We start from the raw sequence: 20,010 nt of genomic DNA on the forward strand, positions 1-20,010 counted from the left end.
ATCCATGCATCAGGTCCCGGGGAGGGAGAATAACACGTTTGAACTGTCTGCCTTTTTTTTTTTTAATTTAATCTGTTCTATTATTTATATATTTACTCTTCAATTCCACTGGCTCAGCTGGGAATGAGGGGAAATGAATGCCACATTTCATCCTGACAGGGTTACAGGAGCATCTGTGACTGCACACACACGCAACCACACACACACACACACTCATGCTGATAATCTCATTCCAACATGTGCACATGTCTATTTGCTGCATAGACAAAGTGGCTCCTGAGCTGGGATGCGCCATTATTCAACCAGTTGGGGTTTACCTGTAACAAACAACAATCAACCGGATCCTTCACCTCCTCCATAGTTCAACGACCCCACTGCTGGCCTTCAGCACACGCACACGCACACACACACACACACACACACACACACACACACACACACACACACACACACACACACACACACTTCTGCATTAAACAATATGTCAACAGTGGGACATCCTCCACCCTCCTTCCTCTATCTCCATCTCGTTACATCTCTCACATTTTCCCTCTCTTTCTCACATTCTCCCTCTCCTTGTTCACTTCAGTCCCTCCATCCCTCCGTCATTTGGTAACCTTGTCGAGGAACAAACCAATTTGCAGGATTGATTTGGAGCCTTGATGTGACGGGTGAGTGGAAAAGGCCTGAATAAGGACTTTGCTCTCTCTCTCTCTCTCTCTCTCTCTTTCTTGCTTTCGTTCCTTTGCTTCCTTTCCATCTTCCATTGCTTCTCTTGTCTGCCACCACAGACAATGGGATGCCACCTCCTTAATGCCTGCCTCCATCCATTGTTCCACACATAAACAAGCTAATTACAATGACGGTATCGCCTATTCTTTAATTACACGTCCATTCACTTAGGCAGCCATTCGTTTCCTTGCCCACCCATTAACAGAGCTCTAATGGCATGGAGTGAAATCCAAAGGTCTGGAGTCTCTTGGAAGGTGTAATCAGATTGCTATCATTAACCCTGTTTCCTCTGCCGTGTGTGTGTGTGTGTGTGTGTGTGTTTAGTCTATATGTGTGGAATTGAAGCTTGCCGACGTCGCACAATACTCCGCTCTGCCCACTCAAGTTCATGAATCGATTCATTACGCGAATTAAACTGAATCTCGCTTTATGGTCGCCGTGTGAGAAGTGTGAGTGTGGATATGTGTGTGAGTGTGTGACCAGCATGTCATTACCAATCCATTAGCAACCTTATGCAAAGAAGGTCTTTTCGATTAGCTGTTATCATCCTGGGAGACCAGCAAGTAAGACGGGAAGGATAGCTGTCAGATTTTTACCATAATCCTCCCCGCTGTAGTAGGTCACATGCTGTGTGACTGGATAGCAAAGTCTATACGTAAATAATTTTTTGGGGGGCGGCACGGTGGTGCGGTGGTTAGCACTGTTGCCTCATAACTAGAGGGTTCAGGGTTCGAGCCCCGGCTCGGGCAGGGGATCTTTCTGGGTGAGTCTCCATGTTCTCCCTGTTCCTGCTGGGTTCTCTCTGGTACTCCAGCTTCCTCCACAGTCCAAAGACATCAAGAGGGACCAGGTTAATCCAGACTCTAAATTGACCGTAGGTGTGGCTGGGAGAGCCAATGGTTGTCTGTCTCTATGTGTTGGCCCTGTGATGGACTGGTGACCTGTCCAGGGGGAACCCGCCTCTCACCTGAAGGCAGCCAGGATACGCTTGACGTGACATATAAGCAGTATAGAAAATGGATGGACGGATGCATGATGTTGTTTTTGGTGCTAAAAAACAAACCACCAGTGCCTACAGGCTACAAGACTATCCATAAGGAATTGCCCGTATCGCTACCTGAGAGCAAAACACGTTGTTTCGAGGATTTCTGGAGCAGATTCTCGAAACAGAACTGTACCTTTTGTAACCCTGAAGACCGCAGCAGGAACTCTGTATAAGCACCCACCTCTCAGTGGTCAGCAGCCCCCTGCCTTCACTTTCAGGCTGGCAATTCTTCCCCCTGGCTTCCTCAACAACCTCCCTTCAGCCTTGGTGCCTGCCTACCAGGGAGATGATGGCTTCTGTCTGTTTGAGAGTAGTGCCACTGCTCAACCCGCCCCAGACTCATCCTGTCCTCCAGCCAACACTTTGCCCCCACCCCCCAAGCCTCAGATTCATGTGGTTCAATAAGAAGAAGCAGGCCCCCACTGTAAAACCTTTACCTTCCTGGTGGGAGAGAGCACCACCCTTGCAACTGAGGTCTTCTCCGTGCCATCTCTGTTCAAACTAGTCCTGGAACCAGCTTTTCCCTTTCAGCCTTATAAAACTGTGACCCGCTGGTTCACCACTCGTGTGACCCGGCCCCAGTTCAAGGTTCTCCATGGGGAAGTCACATCACATGAAAAAATGGCACAGTTTAATGGAAGGAGGTTTAATGAGATGAGTGAGACTACTTCTGGGTAAAGGAATGGAGAGAAGGAGGCAGCTAAGCCACAGGAGACAAAGGAAAATAATAAAGAAGAAGTGAAGACAGAGACGGCTCCTACGAGAATGGGTGCAATGGGGGGGATAACCCCTTGTTAGGGTGCTGCCAAAGGGATCATGGGTAAGACAGAACAGAACAATTACTCTTATTTATAACATGTGACATCACTTTACATCAGGTGGTCCAGCCAGCCTTTGTTTTGCAAGTCTACCCTTTAAATTTGGGGTGCATCCTTATTCTGACCTTTATGGTAACAAGCCAGCTAGTGTGAGGAGGAGGACTGCATGAGCGTATATTGAGACAAGCAAACACAGACACACACAGACACACACAGACACACAGACACACACACACAGATCCTTTTCTTTATGAGGCAGATAGGCCCTTTCTCAGTCTTGACCAGAAGCCAGCCGCATTTACTGTGTCACACACTCGGGCTGCTGTCAGCGGTGCTGCTTTACAGGATAACATACTATTACACACTCATTTAAAGAGACACATTATTCACTGAACACAGACACACACACACACACTGACGGGGAGAGAGATGTACATCTGTCTGCAGAACATTTAGTCTGGCTGGACTTCAAGCTGATTTCATCATTTCTCCTTCAGCGAGCGCGGAGGAGAAGCTTTGCCTTGTTACACCTCTTCAACTTGAACATTTAAGAAGACAGTGGAGGAGGCGGTTGAGGCCTCGTTACACACACAACTCAGAGGACGCTGTGTGTCTGTCCAATAAAGCCAATATCCCTCCTCTGGAGGCAGCTGCAGTTCCTCTTCTGTTCAGCAGGGGATGCTCTAGACGCGCAGGAAGTTTGCTTTCCTGCTGCTGATAATTGTGCAAAACTTGCTGGCTGATGTTGGTTTTGCAGAGTCAGTGCCGAACATTCAGGAAGGGAACATCAAAACATTTGCCAGAAAAGATAAGAAAGGGGGAAAGACAAAGTGAAAGACATGGATATAATTTGGAGGCCTGCATTTGGCCTTGATCTGCCCCGTCCCAAGTCAACCTTATGGCCCGTGGGAGACCTTAGACATCATACTTGGACCCCAGCATTTGGGAACAAAAATCCTAAGAGAGTCCTAAATCCCAGCTGAACCCAAATGTGCCAGTTACGTATGTGGATTGCCAATAAGACAGTTTTTGAAACCCAAAATGATTCTTTCGCACAGTTTTAGAGCAGAAAAGAGCATATTGTGCGTGTGTGTGTGTGTGTGTGCGCGCGCGCGCACAGTTGTTTGCGGGGGCGTACATCCGCTCATGCATGCTCGCTGTTGTGAAAGAGAGACATGACGGATCCCTCTTACATCAGTGGGGGGCCGCCTTGCACCAGATGTCACCACAAACACACACACACACACACACACAAACATCAGCGGTGACGGATGGATCAGTTGCTTCCCTCATCACTCACTCCCACAGACAGAGGAGAGAAAAAAGCGAGATGGAGTGAGACAGGGAGTGGTGAGGGAAAAGAGTGAACAAGATGAGAGGGGAGAAAAAAAGAGAAGAAGAGGAGAAAAAAAGTGGGGTAAAAAGTGACAGGAGAGATTGTGAAAAGATAGAAGGAGGCAGTGAAAGTACAAAAGAATTAGTTTTGTAATGACACACACACACACACACACACACACACACACACGTCTCATTTTCGTGTGTTGACACCTACAGACGCTACCCAGCGCCGCTCACCAGCACACAGCTGCTGGTAACATTAAAGCTCCCATGCATTCAGCTGGAATTGATTCTATGTAAGACCTCTGTGAAAAGTCAATAAGCATTAGGACTGGAAAAAAAAAAACCTGGATTAGGCTTTGATTGGATACGCGACGCAACCGAGCGTGAAGAACTTAAAGCGACTTACAAGCGTTGATCGGGCAAGCACGGGTTAATTCAGGGGCTTTAAGTCGCAGACACTTATCAACCTCGTCCCAAAGGACGAACGTATTTCTCACCATCAATGAGCCCCATGTACAGTACATGCAGGCTTTTATGGGTGTGTGTGTGTGTGTGTGTGTGTGTGTGTGTGTGCGTGTGTGTGTCATATTTATAGTGTTCAGTGTTTGCAGTGTCAGCTGGTGATCAATAGCTGCATTTCCTGTTGTTGCAGTCGAAACACACTGGGAGCCCCCCCATCTCACCAACAAGGGTTGTAGTTTTGACAGATACTACAATCACTGCTGAGCAAGTGAAGAGTCCAGTAACAGCTGGGGGTGGGGGGCAAAATCAAGCCCCGGTCTAAAAGTTTGGGTTTCAAGTCAAATAAATAACACTGCATGACTGTAAATTTCTGCTTATTCCTTACTAGTAAGGGTCGTGGGGGCTGGAGCCTATCCCAGCATCAACGGGCGAGAGGCAGGGTTCACCCTGGACAGGTCACCAGTCCATCACAGGGCCAACATACAGAGACCAACAACCATTCACACTCACATTCACACCTACAGTCAATTTAGAGTATCAATCAGCCTCGTCCCCTCTTGATGTCTTTGGACTGTGGAGGAAGCTGGAGTACCAGAGAGAACCCAGCAGGAACAGGGAGAACATGGAGACTCACACAGAAAGATCCTGTGCTGGAGCCAGGACTCAAACCCTGAACCTTCTTGCTGTGAGGCCACAGTGCTGACCACTGCACCACCGTGCAGCCCAATATTCAGATGTTTGTGGAGAATTAAAATTTTTTTTTTTTTTTTACTGAAATTATCTGGTGTTAAAAAAAACCTTCCAGGCCAGAAAACTGGATTCGCTTTGACTGAGGGTTTCATCTCCTCCTGGAGTCCAGAGTGGCCCATAACCAAGTCAGCCCCTCTACCTGGCATCTTGCCTGCCAAAGTGTCCCTGAGGAGATGCTAACAGTCTCCAGGGATCTGCTGCTTCCTCTGTGTCTCTCCAGGTGGCGAGACGGACCAGCGACGTCCCACACCTGTGTTATCTGATTAATTCATTCCCTGGGGGGGGGGGGCCTAAAACAAACTGTTGAGTCCATAGTGACATATTTACTGATGCTAGTTAAGAAAGAATAGCACAGAGCGACAGCTTTTAATTTAAGGGAAATGCTAATTTCTTGGGGGGGGGGGGGACTTTTGTTCATCATTTATGGTCTCAGGTATACAGATACAGTATTTATTCCCCTCTCGTCTCTCCTTCTCCACACGAGGGAGAGGGACCACCAGCTAGTTAGCTTAGCTGTAATGAATGCTAGCGGTGAATAGCTACTGTATTAATACTGTAGAAAAAAACTTTCTTTGCCTACAACTACGTTAATACCCTCATCATGGCTGACTTTTGAAGAGAGGTTGAGGAGGATTACTTCTAGGCAAACCAAATTCATGTCCTCACCTTTGTTCAAATAATGAGGAATCCCATTACCCTTGTGAAGTTGTTCCTAATTAGCATAGATAAACACCCCACCCATCCCCAGAAAAGGGCATCAGTCTGCAGGGCGGTACACAGAAACTGAAAAGCAAAGTTGAGAGAAAAGTCAAGAATGCCCAAGCAGAGCGCTGAATGCGTCACGCGAGCTGTTGATAGCATAACTGTATACCAGCAACAACATCCAAAAAAAATCAGACGAGCTGGTTTGTCTTCCATAAGAGAGGAAAATGTACCAAAAAAACCCAACAAGCACGTTGAACTCCTTAGATTCCAGTTTGATGGACACATTTGTCGGTTTTTGCCTTCTGTACTTATGAATTTGGATAAATGTTCTATTTAAAAACCTCAAGAGAAATTTTTCAAGTTGACCGCTACTTAACAATCCAACCCAGGATGGACGATTAATTTTGAGTGATCTGGATCCGGGATTTATTTGAATGGGAATTTAACATTTTGCTTAGATGTGAATTTTTTCCTAAATATTCCAGTGGCATTAATTAAAAATAAAAATCAAGCGTATTTCTGTTCATTTAAACATTTTAAAAAAAGGAGAGGGTAGCCAGGTGATTTGTTAGTGTGTTAGTGTGTTGCTGCCGATGTAGCCACCACCATGTTTCCCTCTCCAAGTTTCCCACAAGGAGCCCACCTCAAGACGTGACGTCAACACAAATACTTTGTCTTCTTACGGTAAATTGCTTCTAAATTGTGTTTGTAGCAGCAACAGAGTGACGGTCTGCAGTGTTCTTTCTCCAACTGAGGACATAAAATACTTTGATCGAGTGGTCAGTTACGGCTGGCTAATGTGTGTGAAGTGTTCAATGTGGCTATGTGACCCGAGGAGCAACGAGCTCCCGGAAACAGGCCCGTTTGTTATCATTCCCAAATGATTCTGTGGTTTCTGAGGCTGAGCCGTGTCAATCAATCACTCAACGGACCGCGATGTCCGTCGAAACACTGATATCCGTCCCCTCTTGCAACTTAGTGAGGGAAGATATACGCTTTCCTTTTCCTGGGGATGAGATACATGATGAGACAAAAAAGGTCAAAAGGTCACGTTTGCTTTACAGGCTCAAGTCTCTCAACAGTCTGTCAGAACAAATCCTCCTCTTCGTTCCCTCTGTCATGCCTCTCTCATCTCTCCACTCCGCAATACAATGAAAGCCATAAAAATATCCTGCGGGGGGGTTAAAGTTATGGTGGCAGTGATGGTTATGATGGCTCAGCTTATAGAAGGGGATCGGATTGATAAGCTGTTTTCCTTCACACAAAAAGCTCCTTTTCCTCGAGGAGTTTATGTGATACAGAGGCAGAAGTTGTTAAAGTTTGTGACATTGCACAGCAAATTTGGTTTATTGGCCTCCGAGAGAGATTTTGTGGGTTGTGATGTCATTATATGCGAAGAGTTTCCGGCAAGAGCACATTTAACGTGTAAAATATCTGTACTGAGAGTGTGTGTAAGCGGCCCGGGATCGACCCGGAGGTGAAATTAAGTGGGCACCCTTGTCCTTGTACAGTGATGACAAAATATTTACCTGCAGATGGGAATCTGGTCATAAGGGTGTGAATCAGCACGGCGAGCCCTCAAAGCAAGGTTACAGAAGCTTGTTTACGAGCAAAGCTGATTATTATCGGAGCAAATTAGCAGAAAAACTCATTTAACAAACAGGACAAACAGCTGAGGAAGCATCCAAAATAAAAGATAAGAGTAATCATCATTTATTAGTTTATGCATGCTCAACATTTAGCCTCGCTGGCTTTTTTTTGCTGCGATATCACCAGCGCTGACCTTTAAGATTCACTCAGACTTAAAGAAAATGAAGTACGACTTGGAAGAAACTTTCAAAGGCAGCATTTGATTATTTGATGCATAAACATAAATGCAAAGTAAAATTAAAAAAAATAAAATCAAATAAAATCAAACCCTGAAGTGAAAAACAACCTTATCAAGTTCCAAAGAAGCAAGAACAAGCAGCCTCTATATCTTATTTCACTGGAAATTGACTGATGCAAGAACTACAACTGGAGAAACTCAATGTCCCCACAAATGAAGTCGGACTATCCTGCAGTAGAAGTCGGCGGTTAATCAAGGTCGCGCTCACCCGGAGAACCGTTTTTACGGTTTGAATCAAACCTGGTTATGGGAATTTAACGTCCTCTTCAGAAGTCTGCAGGTGCCTCAATCAGAACAGCTGTCAATCATTTTAGCATCAAATCATTAATTCTAATCCTTCTTATTGAGTGAAATATACCTTTCAATAGACAGAGTTAGAATGATTGTTCTGGCCCTTCAAGAGTGGCTGTGAGTCTCTGACTAACAGAGGAGAGAGAAGTTTTTAGCAATTCAGGCCGAGAGGGGTCCTAGTCCATGCCAACATTCTGGCATTTACAGGGACGCCCTGAGGAGCGCTGGAGCTGGACCAGGACCGATACGCTCCAGATAACACAAGAGAAACACTGGCAAGACTAGGAAACAAAAGAAAATCTGCATGCACATGAATGTGATCTTCATATCTGACTGCAACAACAAAAAACACCAAACACATGAAGACAAATGGGATGACACACACAGGTTTGTGACCTTTGACCCTGACCCCAGAATGCAGGATAACCAGATACAGAAGAAATAAGTGATGGTAAAGATCCAGAGGGTCATATCTGAAGACCATGTGTTAAGCTAGCAGCTAACACTAGCAGTGTAGCACTTCGTCATTAACATTGCTGTTTTGTGCCTTAAATGTGGTGGAATTTTATTATTAGGTTTTTTTTTGCTGATCAACTAAAACAGAAACAATGAAATGATAATAATAACTGAAGAGATTCCTGCTGTTTCTATGAGTTGGAATGCAGCGGTATGACGTTGCTCTGCTGTAGCGTGACTGCAGCCAAGTCAAGGCTTCAAAGGAGAGGCTCAGAGTTGCAGTGCGGCGGCGGCGGCGTGTTGGGATTTGTTCTTCCCAGTTTCAGCTCCTGTTGAAGATTTTACGCCTCTCAAATGTGGCCTGATTGGATCTCAGTTCCCTGATTGTATTGGCATATGGCATTGGTATAAGCACTCGCACTGCTTGAGTTTGCAGTGTGTTTAATTGGCGAATTAACTTGCAACAGATGACACTTTCGGCTGCGGAGGGAATTAGCGTTTTGTTTTTTACATTATATGGTGTGTTTGGATGCAGACAGATCAGCTGATGGTCCGGCTTTAATCACAGTTGGATGCTGGGTTCTATAAGACTTACAGTCCCGGTTTATAATATAAAACACAAGTTAAAATAATCACAATATTGACTTTTGCAATAATCAAGAAGCCCTATGAAGTATCGTAGGCTCATGGTTTTCTGGCCCCACAAAGTTAGTTAAAAGGGGGAAACACACACACTCACACATAATGAGAACAGCTGGAGAGGGTGTAGGTGGGTGCATTGGGGGGGGGAGGGGGCGGCGAGAGGGATGTCCTCTGCTTCTCACCTTGACTACCAGACCCTTGCTGTTCATTTGGGGATTTTCCAGGAGTGAGAAGGTGGGGGTGGGGGGTTAGGGGTGGAGGAGGGAGGGAGGAATGCATTCTGCCTTTCATTCCCTCCTTTCTTTTGCTGTCCTCTTCAGCTCCTCCTTCCTCCATCTCCTCTTCCTCAAGGCCATGGATGTCCGCACACCTTTGCTGCCACGTCAGAAGAGGAAGGTGCGTTTATGTATGAGTGTATGTGACAAGGGGAGAGGAGGAGGGTGTGTGTGTGTGTGTGTGTGTGTGTATGAGGGGGGGTCGATTAGAGTGCAAAAGAGGGGGAGAAAGAGTGAGAGAGGAAGGAGAGCAGAAGAAAGCAAACAAGAGTGCTGATTCAAAGAAAAAGAGACAAGTGTTTTGTGATGGGATGGTTGGGTGAGGAAGGTCACAGGGGACAGGGAGGTGTGTGTGTGTGTGTGTGTGTGTGTGTGTGTGTGTGTGTGTGTGTGTGTGTGTGTGTGTGTGTGTGTGTTATACTGCAAGAGGACTTTGTTGAAGGCTTTATTGAAGAAAATGACTAATTGCTAGTCAGCCACCTGTCAGGTGTGTCGGAGTGTGTGTGAGGTCACAGAATGTGTGTGTGCGTGTGGCGGTGACATCTACACTACACCGTACGCTTCATCTGCATTACAATCATGGCTGTTACTAGGCAGATTAGCATTAAAAGGAGAATTAATATGGAATTACTGCAACTATGACAGCACATATGGTGAAAGTATATCACGAAAAACTGCTGAACGGCAACATGTAAGCAGGAGAATGTAGCAGGTTAGTTACAGTGACTTGGTCTGCAGCCAAATTTTGAACACTCTTAAATATGAAACTTTTTACTTCGAATGCCTACAGTGATAAAATTCTTCTATAACTGTTAAAGTGAGATCAAATTATTGTATGAAAGATTGAAGTCAGTAATGGATACGTATTTGAAGCTAAAAGGTCTAAATTGTGAAATAGTTCCACTTTTTATGCATGAATCGGTGCTATTAGAGATTGCTGATGAAGGGCTACTGGAATCTACTTGATAGGATGTTGGTGGTCTACACCACAATGATGGGGAGCTGTTGAATCGTACTTCAAAAATGTATAATCACCACGGATACAAAAAGAAATGAAAAAAGCAAGACGTTGAAGTGAAGAGTTCCACATTAAATAAGAGATGATGGTGCATCTTATGATGCTGCCTTTAAAAAAGAAAATCTCACAGTGAGTTTGCGTCGTCTCTGTTGGAGACTTCATTTAGGTGTATAACACACACACACACACACACACACACACACACACACAGAGCTTGCTGGTGGAGTGATGATGGATGTGTTAACTGTAACTGAAGAACATCCATCTCAATAAACTACTCAAGTATTGTTTCCACACATTCACGTGTGTATGCATGTGTGTGTGTGTGTGTGTGTGGTTAACCTATTCAGATACATCTATACTCTGCGTGTGTGTGTGTCTGCTTCCCCGGCTCACTGTGTGTATGTGACCTTGTGTGTGTTTATTGATTGTTAGTAGTGATCAGAATGCGGAACAGAGCGCTACCCGCTCAGCTCACTGGGACAGCCGTAACTCTTGTCAAAATGCGGCGAGGCTATTGTGTTGGCTCTAGATGCAGCTGCGGCACTCAGAGGTGGTTATGAAATTTTGCCTCCGTCCTGATGTCCTACATCCTCCCTCCCTTCCTCCCAACCGCCACCACCTCTCCCTTTCACCCCCCCCCCCTCGGTGGGTCACGTGAGCAGAGGCCTCCTGGCACCTCTGTGCATCACTGTAGGAGTTCCCGGTGGATCTGCAGCCACAACGAGGCCATAGAGAGTGCAGAGAAGGCACACTCATCTTACACGGGGATGCAAGCGATGCAAAATTCGCATGCCCTGTTCATATTGAAGTAGTTTGCATTCACCCAGCACAAAAATTAAATATGGTTGTTGTTTTTTTTTCCAGAATTAATGACATTCAGAGAAAAACAAGTCTGCTGAGAAAGATTAGCAGCGTTAAAGGCACAGTATGTAAGGAAGGAGTGACAGGCCACATGCCTAATTATGTCAGGTGATCATTATTTCATTAAGTCAGGAAAAACAAAGCTGAAAAAATGTTTAAACTTATTTTAAGTGTGGAAACTTATCTTACAAATTCAGAAGAACAGAGAACTTTATTTTTCTCTAGTAATCTATTACTCATCTGACAGCGAACAAGTCCAGTCGGACTGTCAGTTAATGTTCTGGCAACCTGCCGTTTGCTGAATGTAGGTTGAACTTTGTTAATCCAGCCTTAATGCAACAATGTTGTCCAACATGTGGAGCTGTGATAAAGATGGGTCCGGCGAGCACGAGTTCTTGGTCTTGGTTGCAACTCATTCACATCAATTACATTATTTTTGTAGGCTATGGCACGAAGGTTCACATGCATTTCCCTTTGATTTACATAAAATACATTGATTTTGCACTTCATCAGCACGCTTGGATCAGTTCTAGGCCCGTACATCTTTACTGTATTTATGTAAGCTAACAACCTGCTATATATGATAGGAAAATCCCACAATTAGCAACCTCCTTTGTGCTTGGGAACTAATGTTTGGTAGGAACCAAATTTAGCCAGTGGTGTTCTCTGAGATCCTCCAGAGCGGAGCACTTCTGGCGGAGCCACTCTGGATCTTAGCAAGGCGGTAAAGTGTCCAACAGCTGCTCTACGATTTGTGTCAGTAAACAAGCGTCCGCCATCTTTGACAGCTTCATCAGGTGCCTTACGCCTGCCATCCAGCGGGAGTGCTCCTCTTCCTCAAACCTCTCAACATGCTAATGCTGCACAAACGCAGATCCTCTCCTGAGAGAAGTGGAGCTCAGAGCTTCCTCTCTTCCGCCCCGACTAAGATTACACACAGTACTGGGTCACAAGTGGAGCTGTGTTCATTGTTATCCTCTGAGTGTACATCCACAATGTCATCCAGTAAAGTTTTACTTTTGCCCAACTTTAGCCTATTAAACTGAGGAGAGTTTGGGCAGAGCTCGTCCAGGGTGTACAAATCCGGCCCAATTACGTCTGCCTACCTCTGTCAGATTGTTTATACCTGGCTGCTCATGTGTGTTTGCGGGGATGGGGAGGGTCGCTAAATTGAACAGGAGGAGTGTGTGTGTGTGTGTGTGTGTGTGTGAGTGTGTGTACATGCTTATTTTGTTCAATGTGTGCCTTTTTACAACAGCTTCAAACACCAGCAGCACCCCCCGCACCAGCAGCCCTACTCCTCCGCTACCGTCTCTCTACCCAGGAGGCTTTTCCGGACCGCACGGCTAATAAAGTGGGCCAGGTCTGCAGCTGTGCACTATTTTTATCGGAAAGCAATTTTCTGGAGGTACCCACAGGTAAGCGCGCACCGGTGCTTTAGACAATGCAGCTATGACAAGGAGTTTCCCCTGCTATTAACCTCTGCCGAGCAAGTCCCGGTCACTCCAACACAACAGGAGTACTGCACAGCCACCGCAGTACCTTTGTATGTACGTGTATATGCAGTATATATATATATGTGTGTGTGTGTGTGTATATGTAGGTCACTGTTGAACTTGAAAACCGAGCCCTGTGTGGCACATCCAACTTGAAGGGGTAACAAAGTGCCTGTCTTTTGAGCATATTTGGCCGATGCCTGTCAACTCAAGCAGCTGATATCTGTGATGGGTCACTGGACAAGAAGCTCAAACCTCTCCCACAATTTTACTCTTTGCGGCTCACTTCCACGCACCACGTCACGAACCTGGCCATGTTCTCAGTGGTATCTTCATCTTTGTGGTGCAAAAAAACTGTTTTTGTTTTAAAGAAACCCGCAACATATCTTTAGGGAAAAGACGATCGGTGAAGCAACGATCGCAAACAAGTAGAAAAATCTGTCGATGACCTCTTAATCCAAGACCTAATTACACATTCAGGCCCGGCCTACACACGCATCTGCCCCTAAGACTTCACTCACTTCTATTAGATCTGAACAACTTCCATCTCAGACACGTGTGGGAGAAAAGACTTGGAGCTGCGCAGCCAAATATGGCACCTGCATCTTATATTTACAGGATGTTGCTGATACGAATACGGCTCACCAGGCTTTGGCTGTCAATGTCCTGGCACCATGGCCGGTTTTCATATGCAATACAAGATGCAAACACAACACACCCTCTCAAAAACGTTCCTGGGTTTGTTTGTATCTGCTTGTGTAAAAGAAGATTTTAACTGCATTTATACCAGTATGTGTCTGTATACAATCACTTTTGTTCATGGGGGCATTTTCTCAAAACTTCCATTCATTTTTAACACTTGAAGGCAGCACGGTGGTGCAGTGGTCAGCACTGTGGCCTCACAGTAAGAAGGTTGTGGGTGGAGTCCCGGCTGGGACACGGGGTCTTTCTGGGTGAGTCTCCATGTTCTCCCTGTTCCTGCTGGGTTCTCTCTGGTACTCCAGCTTCCTCCACAGTCCAAAGACATCAAGAGGGACCAGGTTAATCCAGACTCTAAATTGACCGTAGGCGTGGCTGGGAGAGCCAATGGTTGTCTGTCTCTATGTGATGGCCCTGCCATGGACTGGTGACCTGTCCAGGGTGAACCCCACCTCTCACCTGAAAGCTGCTGGGATAGGCTCCACCCCCCCGACCCTTAACAGGATAAGTGGAAGAAGATGGATGGATGTAACACTTGACTCAGTATTTTTTTTTTTTTATCCTTTTTTCAATTTTCTTTTCTACTTTAATCAGTTATTATCTCAGTCTGGTTTCTCTCCCCCTGATCATGTGACGGTATATAGACATCATGGAAAACAGCATCAACTACCATCACTTAGGTGGGCAGATGCATTACTTGGTTCAAAATTTAGAAATGCATGAAGGGAAATGCATTCACAGCAAGTGGCAATGTTAAACTACTCATGTAAATGTCTTTTCTAAATGACATTCAAAAAGCCTGACTGGTGAACAAATTGTAGGGGTGGGGTGAGGGGATAAAACCTGGGGCAAAGGGAGACGGTAGTGAAGGAGGAAAGCTGATAGGATAAGGAGGCTGAACTCAAGGGAGCAGGATCAGGATGGCAGGTAAGGGACACGTCAGGAGCCTGATGTATATTGTGAGTAAAAGAGGTTAACAGGGTGAGAAAAAGCAAGGGAGGATGAGAGAAGGTAGAGAGAAACCACAACAGAGGCCAAGCGACACAAATTGCCGGACAGGGAGCGCGGCAGACTGACAAGCGAGTAAAGGCTCTACGAGTGAGACGGACCGGGGTGGATGGGGGGAGAAAGATGAGCACGGTGGCGGTTGTTGCTCCCAGTGGAGTCGTTACGTTGGCTATGAGTCTGAGCCTCCCTCCCAGCAGCAGCAGCATCCACCACTCCCAGCTCTCCCCGTCTGCTTCCATCCTCTTGAAACAGTGACAACAAACCCACCTGATAGTTGTTCTTGTGGTCACATCCAGCCTGTCCTGTCAATCAAACAACCCTGACGGAGCGCGAGGAACCCTGCATGCCCACCAGGGTGAGAGCGCAAGGACAGGCGACACCCATGACGAGAGCGTCACCTTTTTTCCCCTATAAAGCTTTTGAACATTAAATCAACCCTTCACCCCAAAGCCGAGTCATGTCCAAGACTGAGGTGCGTCGAGTCCATGTCACAACCAAGACCAGAGCCAGGAGGTCTCAGTGAATGTCCCATTGTAAATATACAGACTCTGGAGTGGGTTTTTTTGGCATTTGAATCTTTACAGTATGGTCTATTAAGCCAAAATTAGTTACGGAAAAATTAGCTGCATCTTGCCTCTGAAAGTAATTAGTCAAGTTATCGGTTCCATTTGAAGCAATTTTATATCCAATCAAATAGTACCTATGCCACAGGTGTGTTCTTGATCAGTCTTGACATCAAATCTTGAGTCCTCTAGGTCAAAGACCAAGTCCTTTAAAAAGTGATCTGGAAAAGTGTCGTCAGACCAGGACTAGTTGTGCATATATATGCTATTGTGCATATTACAACAGGTTTCTGGAGCTCGTAATGACATTTTCCCCCTCCTTCATCACTTCTGCATACCTCCAGAAAGGATTAGGCTTGAAGCTAACTAGGACTGAGGCTAACAACAACAAAACTGTCCGCAAACATCTGTCTAAAAACTCAAGTGCATCTTCCAATACAATCCACACATTCTCTTCCCAGCTGCAATCCACAAATTTGAGCCAAATACAAACAAACTATAACTCCTGCGCTTCAAACTCCTGCACGGTAGAGCCGAGCGTGCCCAGCTGGCGCATTCAGGTGAGCCAACTAAGTCACGCTAGAGCACAGTGGCGCCGACGTGGAAGAGCTAAAGTCTGTTTTTATCTCAAATTAAAGTGTTTGTGGATTACTGATATCAAAGCTGAATAAAGAAGATGTGGACTTTACTGTGTGATGATTCTGGAGTCCCAAAGTGTCGGGGAGGAAAAGGTTTAACTAATTTGTCAGTGAAGCAAAATGATATCCGGTTGAAGTATCGCTTTCAGTTGTGGAACCTGCAGGTTTTTCATTTGAAACAAAACTCTGAAATATTTTTATGGAAATGAGCAAAAAAAGAAAAAGGAAAAAGGATGCTCTTCTCACCTCGATTATCATCTTGTTTTTCCCTCATGAAACAAGGAGCTCACATAGGGACAAATTTGCTCAATCGTTGAGCGTATAACCACCTTTTTAAGTTGTCTAACAAAACAACTTACAAATCCATGAAGAATTAAAAGTGTTGAAGTGTGTTATTTCTCTGTGGTGCAGTGGGAGAATGTATTTTCTACCTCCCGCTCCTACTGAGCGCTACCAAAGGGGGGATCCCTTCGCATCTCTCAGGGCCATAGGGGGACATTTTGGCTGCAAACTAGGACAGGACCACGTGTTCTTAGATGAGATAACTCCTGTTTGTTTTGTCCCCGTCTCCTCTGAGGGGCTGCTTTTGCTCGTCTGGGTTAAATGTGTCTGGAGGTTAAAATGTGTTGTTGGTTAAACAAAGCCAGAGGGGGGGAGTTGTGGATTTACTGCTCTTGCATCTGATCAATAATTCATGCAGGCTTTGCCAGGGAGACACCGCAGTCCACTAAACTCATCGTACGTCCTGATGTTGTGACTGCTGTGTGTTCGTGGTTGCTTAAGTCACCAGCGTGCAGGCTCAGGGGAGAGGCAGGGCAGCCTAGAAACAGCAAAAACATCCCTTGACCCTCTTTGAAAGTCTAGCAGCTACAGAACTGCTGTTCTGGAGGCTCCTCCTGCCCTTTCACGTTGCCGTTGAGGGGCAAGGTCTACTGTTTACATTGCAGTTGCTTTTAGCTGTTTCTTTTTTTTGAATCATTTACATCATATTTTTTCTACCCTGTGATAACTATTCCAGTCTCTTGCCTCTGTGAATGCTCTGATGTTTTAAATGTGCTTTAGAAATAAATCTGGCTTGACAGGGAAAAGAGATTTTCTGTACAAATATCAGTGACCAAGAATCTCACAGGAGAGCCTTTGCTGAGAGTAGTAGTACTCAGAAAATTCTACTGTATTACATTATACTAGTACCAAACAGGACAGCAAGAGAGGAGGCAGCCTGAGATTTAACTGCCACAAGAAAGTTTTTCAGTCCTTGCATGATGATTGTTGCGGGCAAAAATCCTTGATTATGCGGCATGTTGTCTTGAAAAAAATGTGATGGAATATGCAGGATATTTATGCAATGAAATTGCATAAAGAAAGAATTTGCCAAACTTGCAGTTTGATGAAAAAGGGGATTCCCCCAATACTCTGTCCTCACAGGGCTACGGCCTCAATGTAAAGAGTCATTTCTAATGACTTCTTATAACAGGCAATCAGACTGCATCACAGGAAGTGCTGGGAATAATTAAGTTCCCATTTTGTTCTATTTCAGACCTCAATAAACACATGGCTCAAACCTCTGTGAGTCAAACAAGTTCCAAGCTCATTGTCGTTGGCAAATGAGACTGATTTGCAGGCTTCATTATGTCTTCTTCGCTGGGTTTGCAGCTTTCTGATGACGTCACTTCACAATGCCCCCAAGGCAACAGGAGGAAAATGGCTGCTCTTTGTATGGAATTGGATAATTTATGTGGCAAAATGCCGACCCGCAAAATGTGTGGGTTTTGGCTGATTATGTGTAGAATGTGTGGCTCTGGTTGGGACTCGGCGAGAGTGGTCGCACTCCTCGACGCAAATGGCCTCCCCTTCTCCTACCCAAATCCCGCCTCTGCCCTCTCCAGCTCCCTTGGGCCCACGCTGCGATGCCTCACTCTCACTTGCCTCCATTGGGACAACGGACTGCTCAAGTTTAGCGCACATACTGTACACAACAAATGTATACGTGCTTTCGTGAATTCTGAGGTGTGCCATTATTACGATCAACCTGTAATAATTGTGACTGTTTGTGAGAGCTGTATCAGGCAACTGAGTGTGTAATTCCACTTCGCCTCTGGGCTCCGTCCCTTGGTGACAAATAAAACCGAGTCTGAGTCTGAATTATGCGATCACATTATCACGTTTTTGTGGAGGGACTGCTTTTTAAATCTGTGGTGGTCTAACCCTAACTAAGGTGCTCATTTGAGTCGACATAATCTTTGACTCACCCCGACTCAAACGGATTCTTAACAGGGGTGAAAAGTAAATGAGATGTATGGGACAAGGCTGTCCACCAGGTTCCTTTCTGCACTTGAGGTGTGAAACTATAACAGTAATAATCAGGAAATTACGGTGGAAGAAGACGTTCGTTTTTTTTTAACAAGAAATGGTAATAAGATCACAAATCGTGGCACCAGAGGAGTAGAGAACAGAATAGTAAAGGAAACGAAAAAGTTACCAAATAAACTAAGAAACAAAATTACAACTAAAGAGCACTTAATGAGAATGATGATAAATAAAGAGAAATGATGTGGGTAAGCAGGGAAAAACACTTTGCTCTCCTCCACGAAGCCTTGATGGTAAATACACTGCTGGGAGAAGACTCACCTCGTTTTCTAATCCTCATAATGTGCCTTGCAATTATCTACAAAAAGAAATGTCTTCCACAGACGCCGATGAAAGATGAATGCTGGAGCGCCACCGCAGCTGAGGTGAGCCTTTGTCATTTGAACGAAACGGCAGAAGGGGAAAACACCTCTGGACCATAGTGATGTGTTTTCATCTGATGTTTGCGAAGAACATCACACAATGAGGTGGTGCCTCAGAGCCAGAGGGAGCAAACAGCACATTGCACCTGTCGCTCTAAACTCCAGAGGAGGAACTCGGTTAAAGGAGCATTGAGTTGTCGTTTGAAGCCTCTTAATTGTACTTTTACAAGTGCCATGTGAAACTAGGAATCTTTGTCATCACTCATTTTAAACAGAGCACATTACAACTACTTGAGGAGTTTTTGGGTTCCATGTACTGCACAAGGGTTCTGCATGGGTGTCATTTCAACCCAGTGAGGTGCAGTACCGTGCCCCGCAAACCCACGCATTGAGTTAATAAACCACAATTTCTCTGGATTTTGTTCTTGGAGAGCAATTGTCAGCCATTGCGTAATATCTGCTACGTAGCTTCCCCTTCGCCTCATCTGCCATTTTGGTTTGGACCAGCAGCTACAACTGGTTTTAAATGATTCTCAAGTAATTGAAACATATTCATTACACTACACTCACCATCCAACCTGCATGTTCTTTGTTTCACCCAAAACCAAACAACATCAACAACAAAAATCCTGGAGATTCATCTTCTTGTAGATCACACTAAGGCACAATATATTCGCCCAGAATGGACGAACAGCTCATTGGGTGTAGAGTTAGCCATCAGCAACAGCATTTTAGTGTTTACAGTACTGCAGGGGGTCCACACAACAACAGTCATGGTATTAAGATTCACTGTTAGTACAAAGAATAGAAACAGAAGTCCTTCTATCGCCTCATGTTTCATACTATGGTACCCTGCTCATTCTTACATGAACAGAATTGACTGCATCAGCAGACATCGCTGCAGCTCAGTTAAACTAGCTTATGCTGCTTTAAAGCCAAATGTAGCATGTCCTTTGAGAGTGAAGCACTGCAGGAAGTCTTCACCAACAAGCTGCAGAAAGCTGAAATGATGTGTGATCTCATGCTTCTCTGAAACAAGCCCCAGATTGGTCTTAAGTGCTGGCGAGACTTATACGGCCATAACTCCATGCTAACAGGAGGAGCGCAATATATTTTACCACCCTTTACTCTAATTTGTGCATGGATTATCACCTTTTCGCTGACCTCACCTTTCTCTCCTCTTCCTAATGCAGACTGACCAATAAGTGATTGCCATGATCTCCTCCCTCATTATAAATCTTTAAAGGAAGCACACGGCTAAATTGCTGACGGTATACAGAAAGCAACAGGAGGAAGTTTGCAAAAAATATCTCATGTCTGGCACAAAGTGATAGCAACACTGACCAATAAAAAACAGGTCCACAGCCTGAAGTCTGTGCTGCAGGATGATTACAGCTATTTTAAGGTGCAAGTTTTTAAGTCTTAGTGATCAGATTAGGTGCATCTTAAAGGTGATGAGGGATGACTTAGTGATCGTTCACACCCAAAACACTCGTATGATTACTATAAAGACTACAGACAACTACTTTGCAAGTGGCCCCGGAATTTTTCAGCCAGACTATCTTTGCTAAAATGATTTCATCTGCCCCA

At 45.1% G+C, this 20,010-nt stretch overlaps 1 protein-coding gene across 1 annotated transcript in view; it reads right to left on the reverse strand.

Moving 5' to 3' along the window:
* Positions 1 to 20,010, reverse strand: part of fgf11a (fibroblast growth factor 11a) — a 97,322-nt gene that overhangs the window by 9,142 nt on the left and 68,170 nt on the right. The window lies entirely within an intron of this gene.

This window comes from Aulostomus chinensis, chromosome 24, assembly GCF_037954235.1.
Source record: "Aulostomus chinensis isolate RoL2024-O1b breed Wild chromosome 24, RoL_Achi_v1.0, whole genome shotgun sequence".
Lineage (NCBI taxonomy): Eukaryota > Metazoa > Chordata > Actinopteri > Syngnathiformes > Aulostomidae > Aulostomus > Aulostomus chinensis.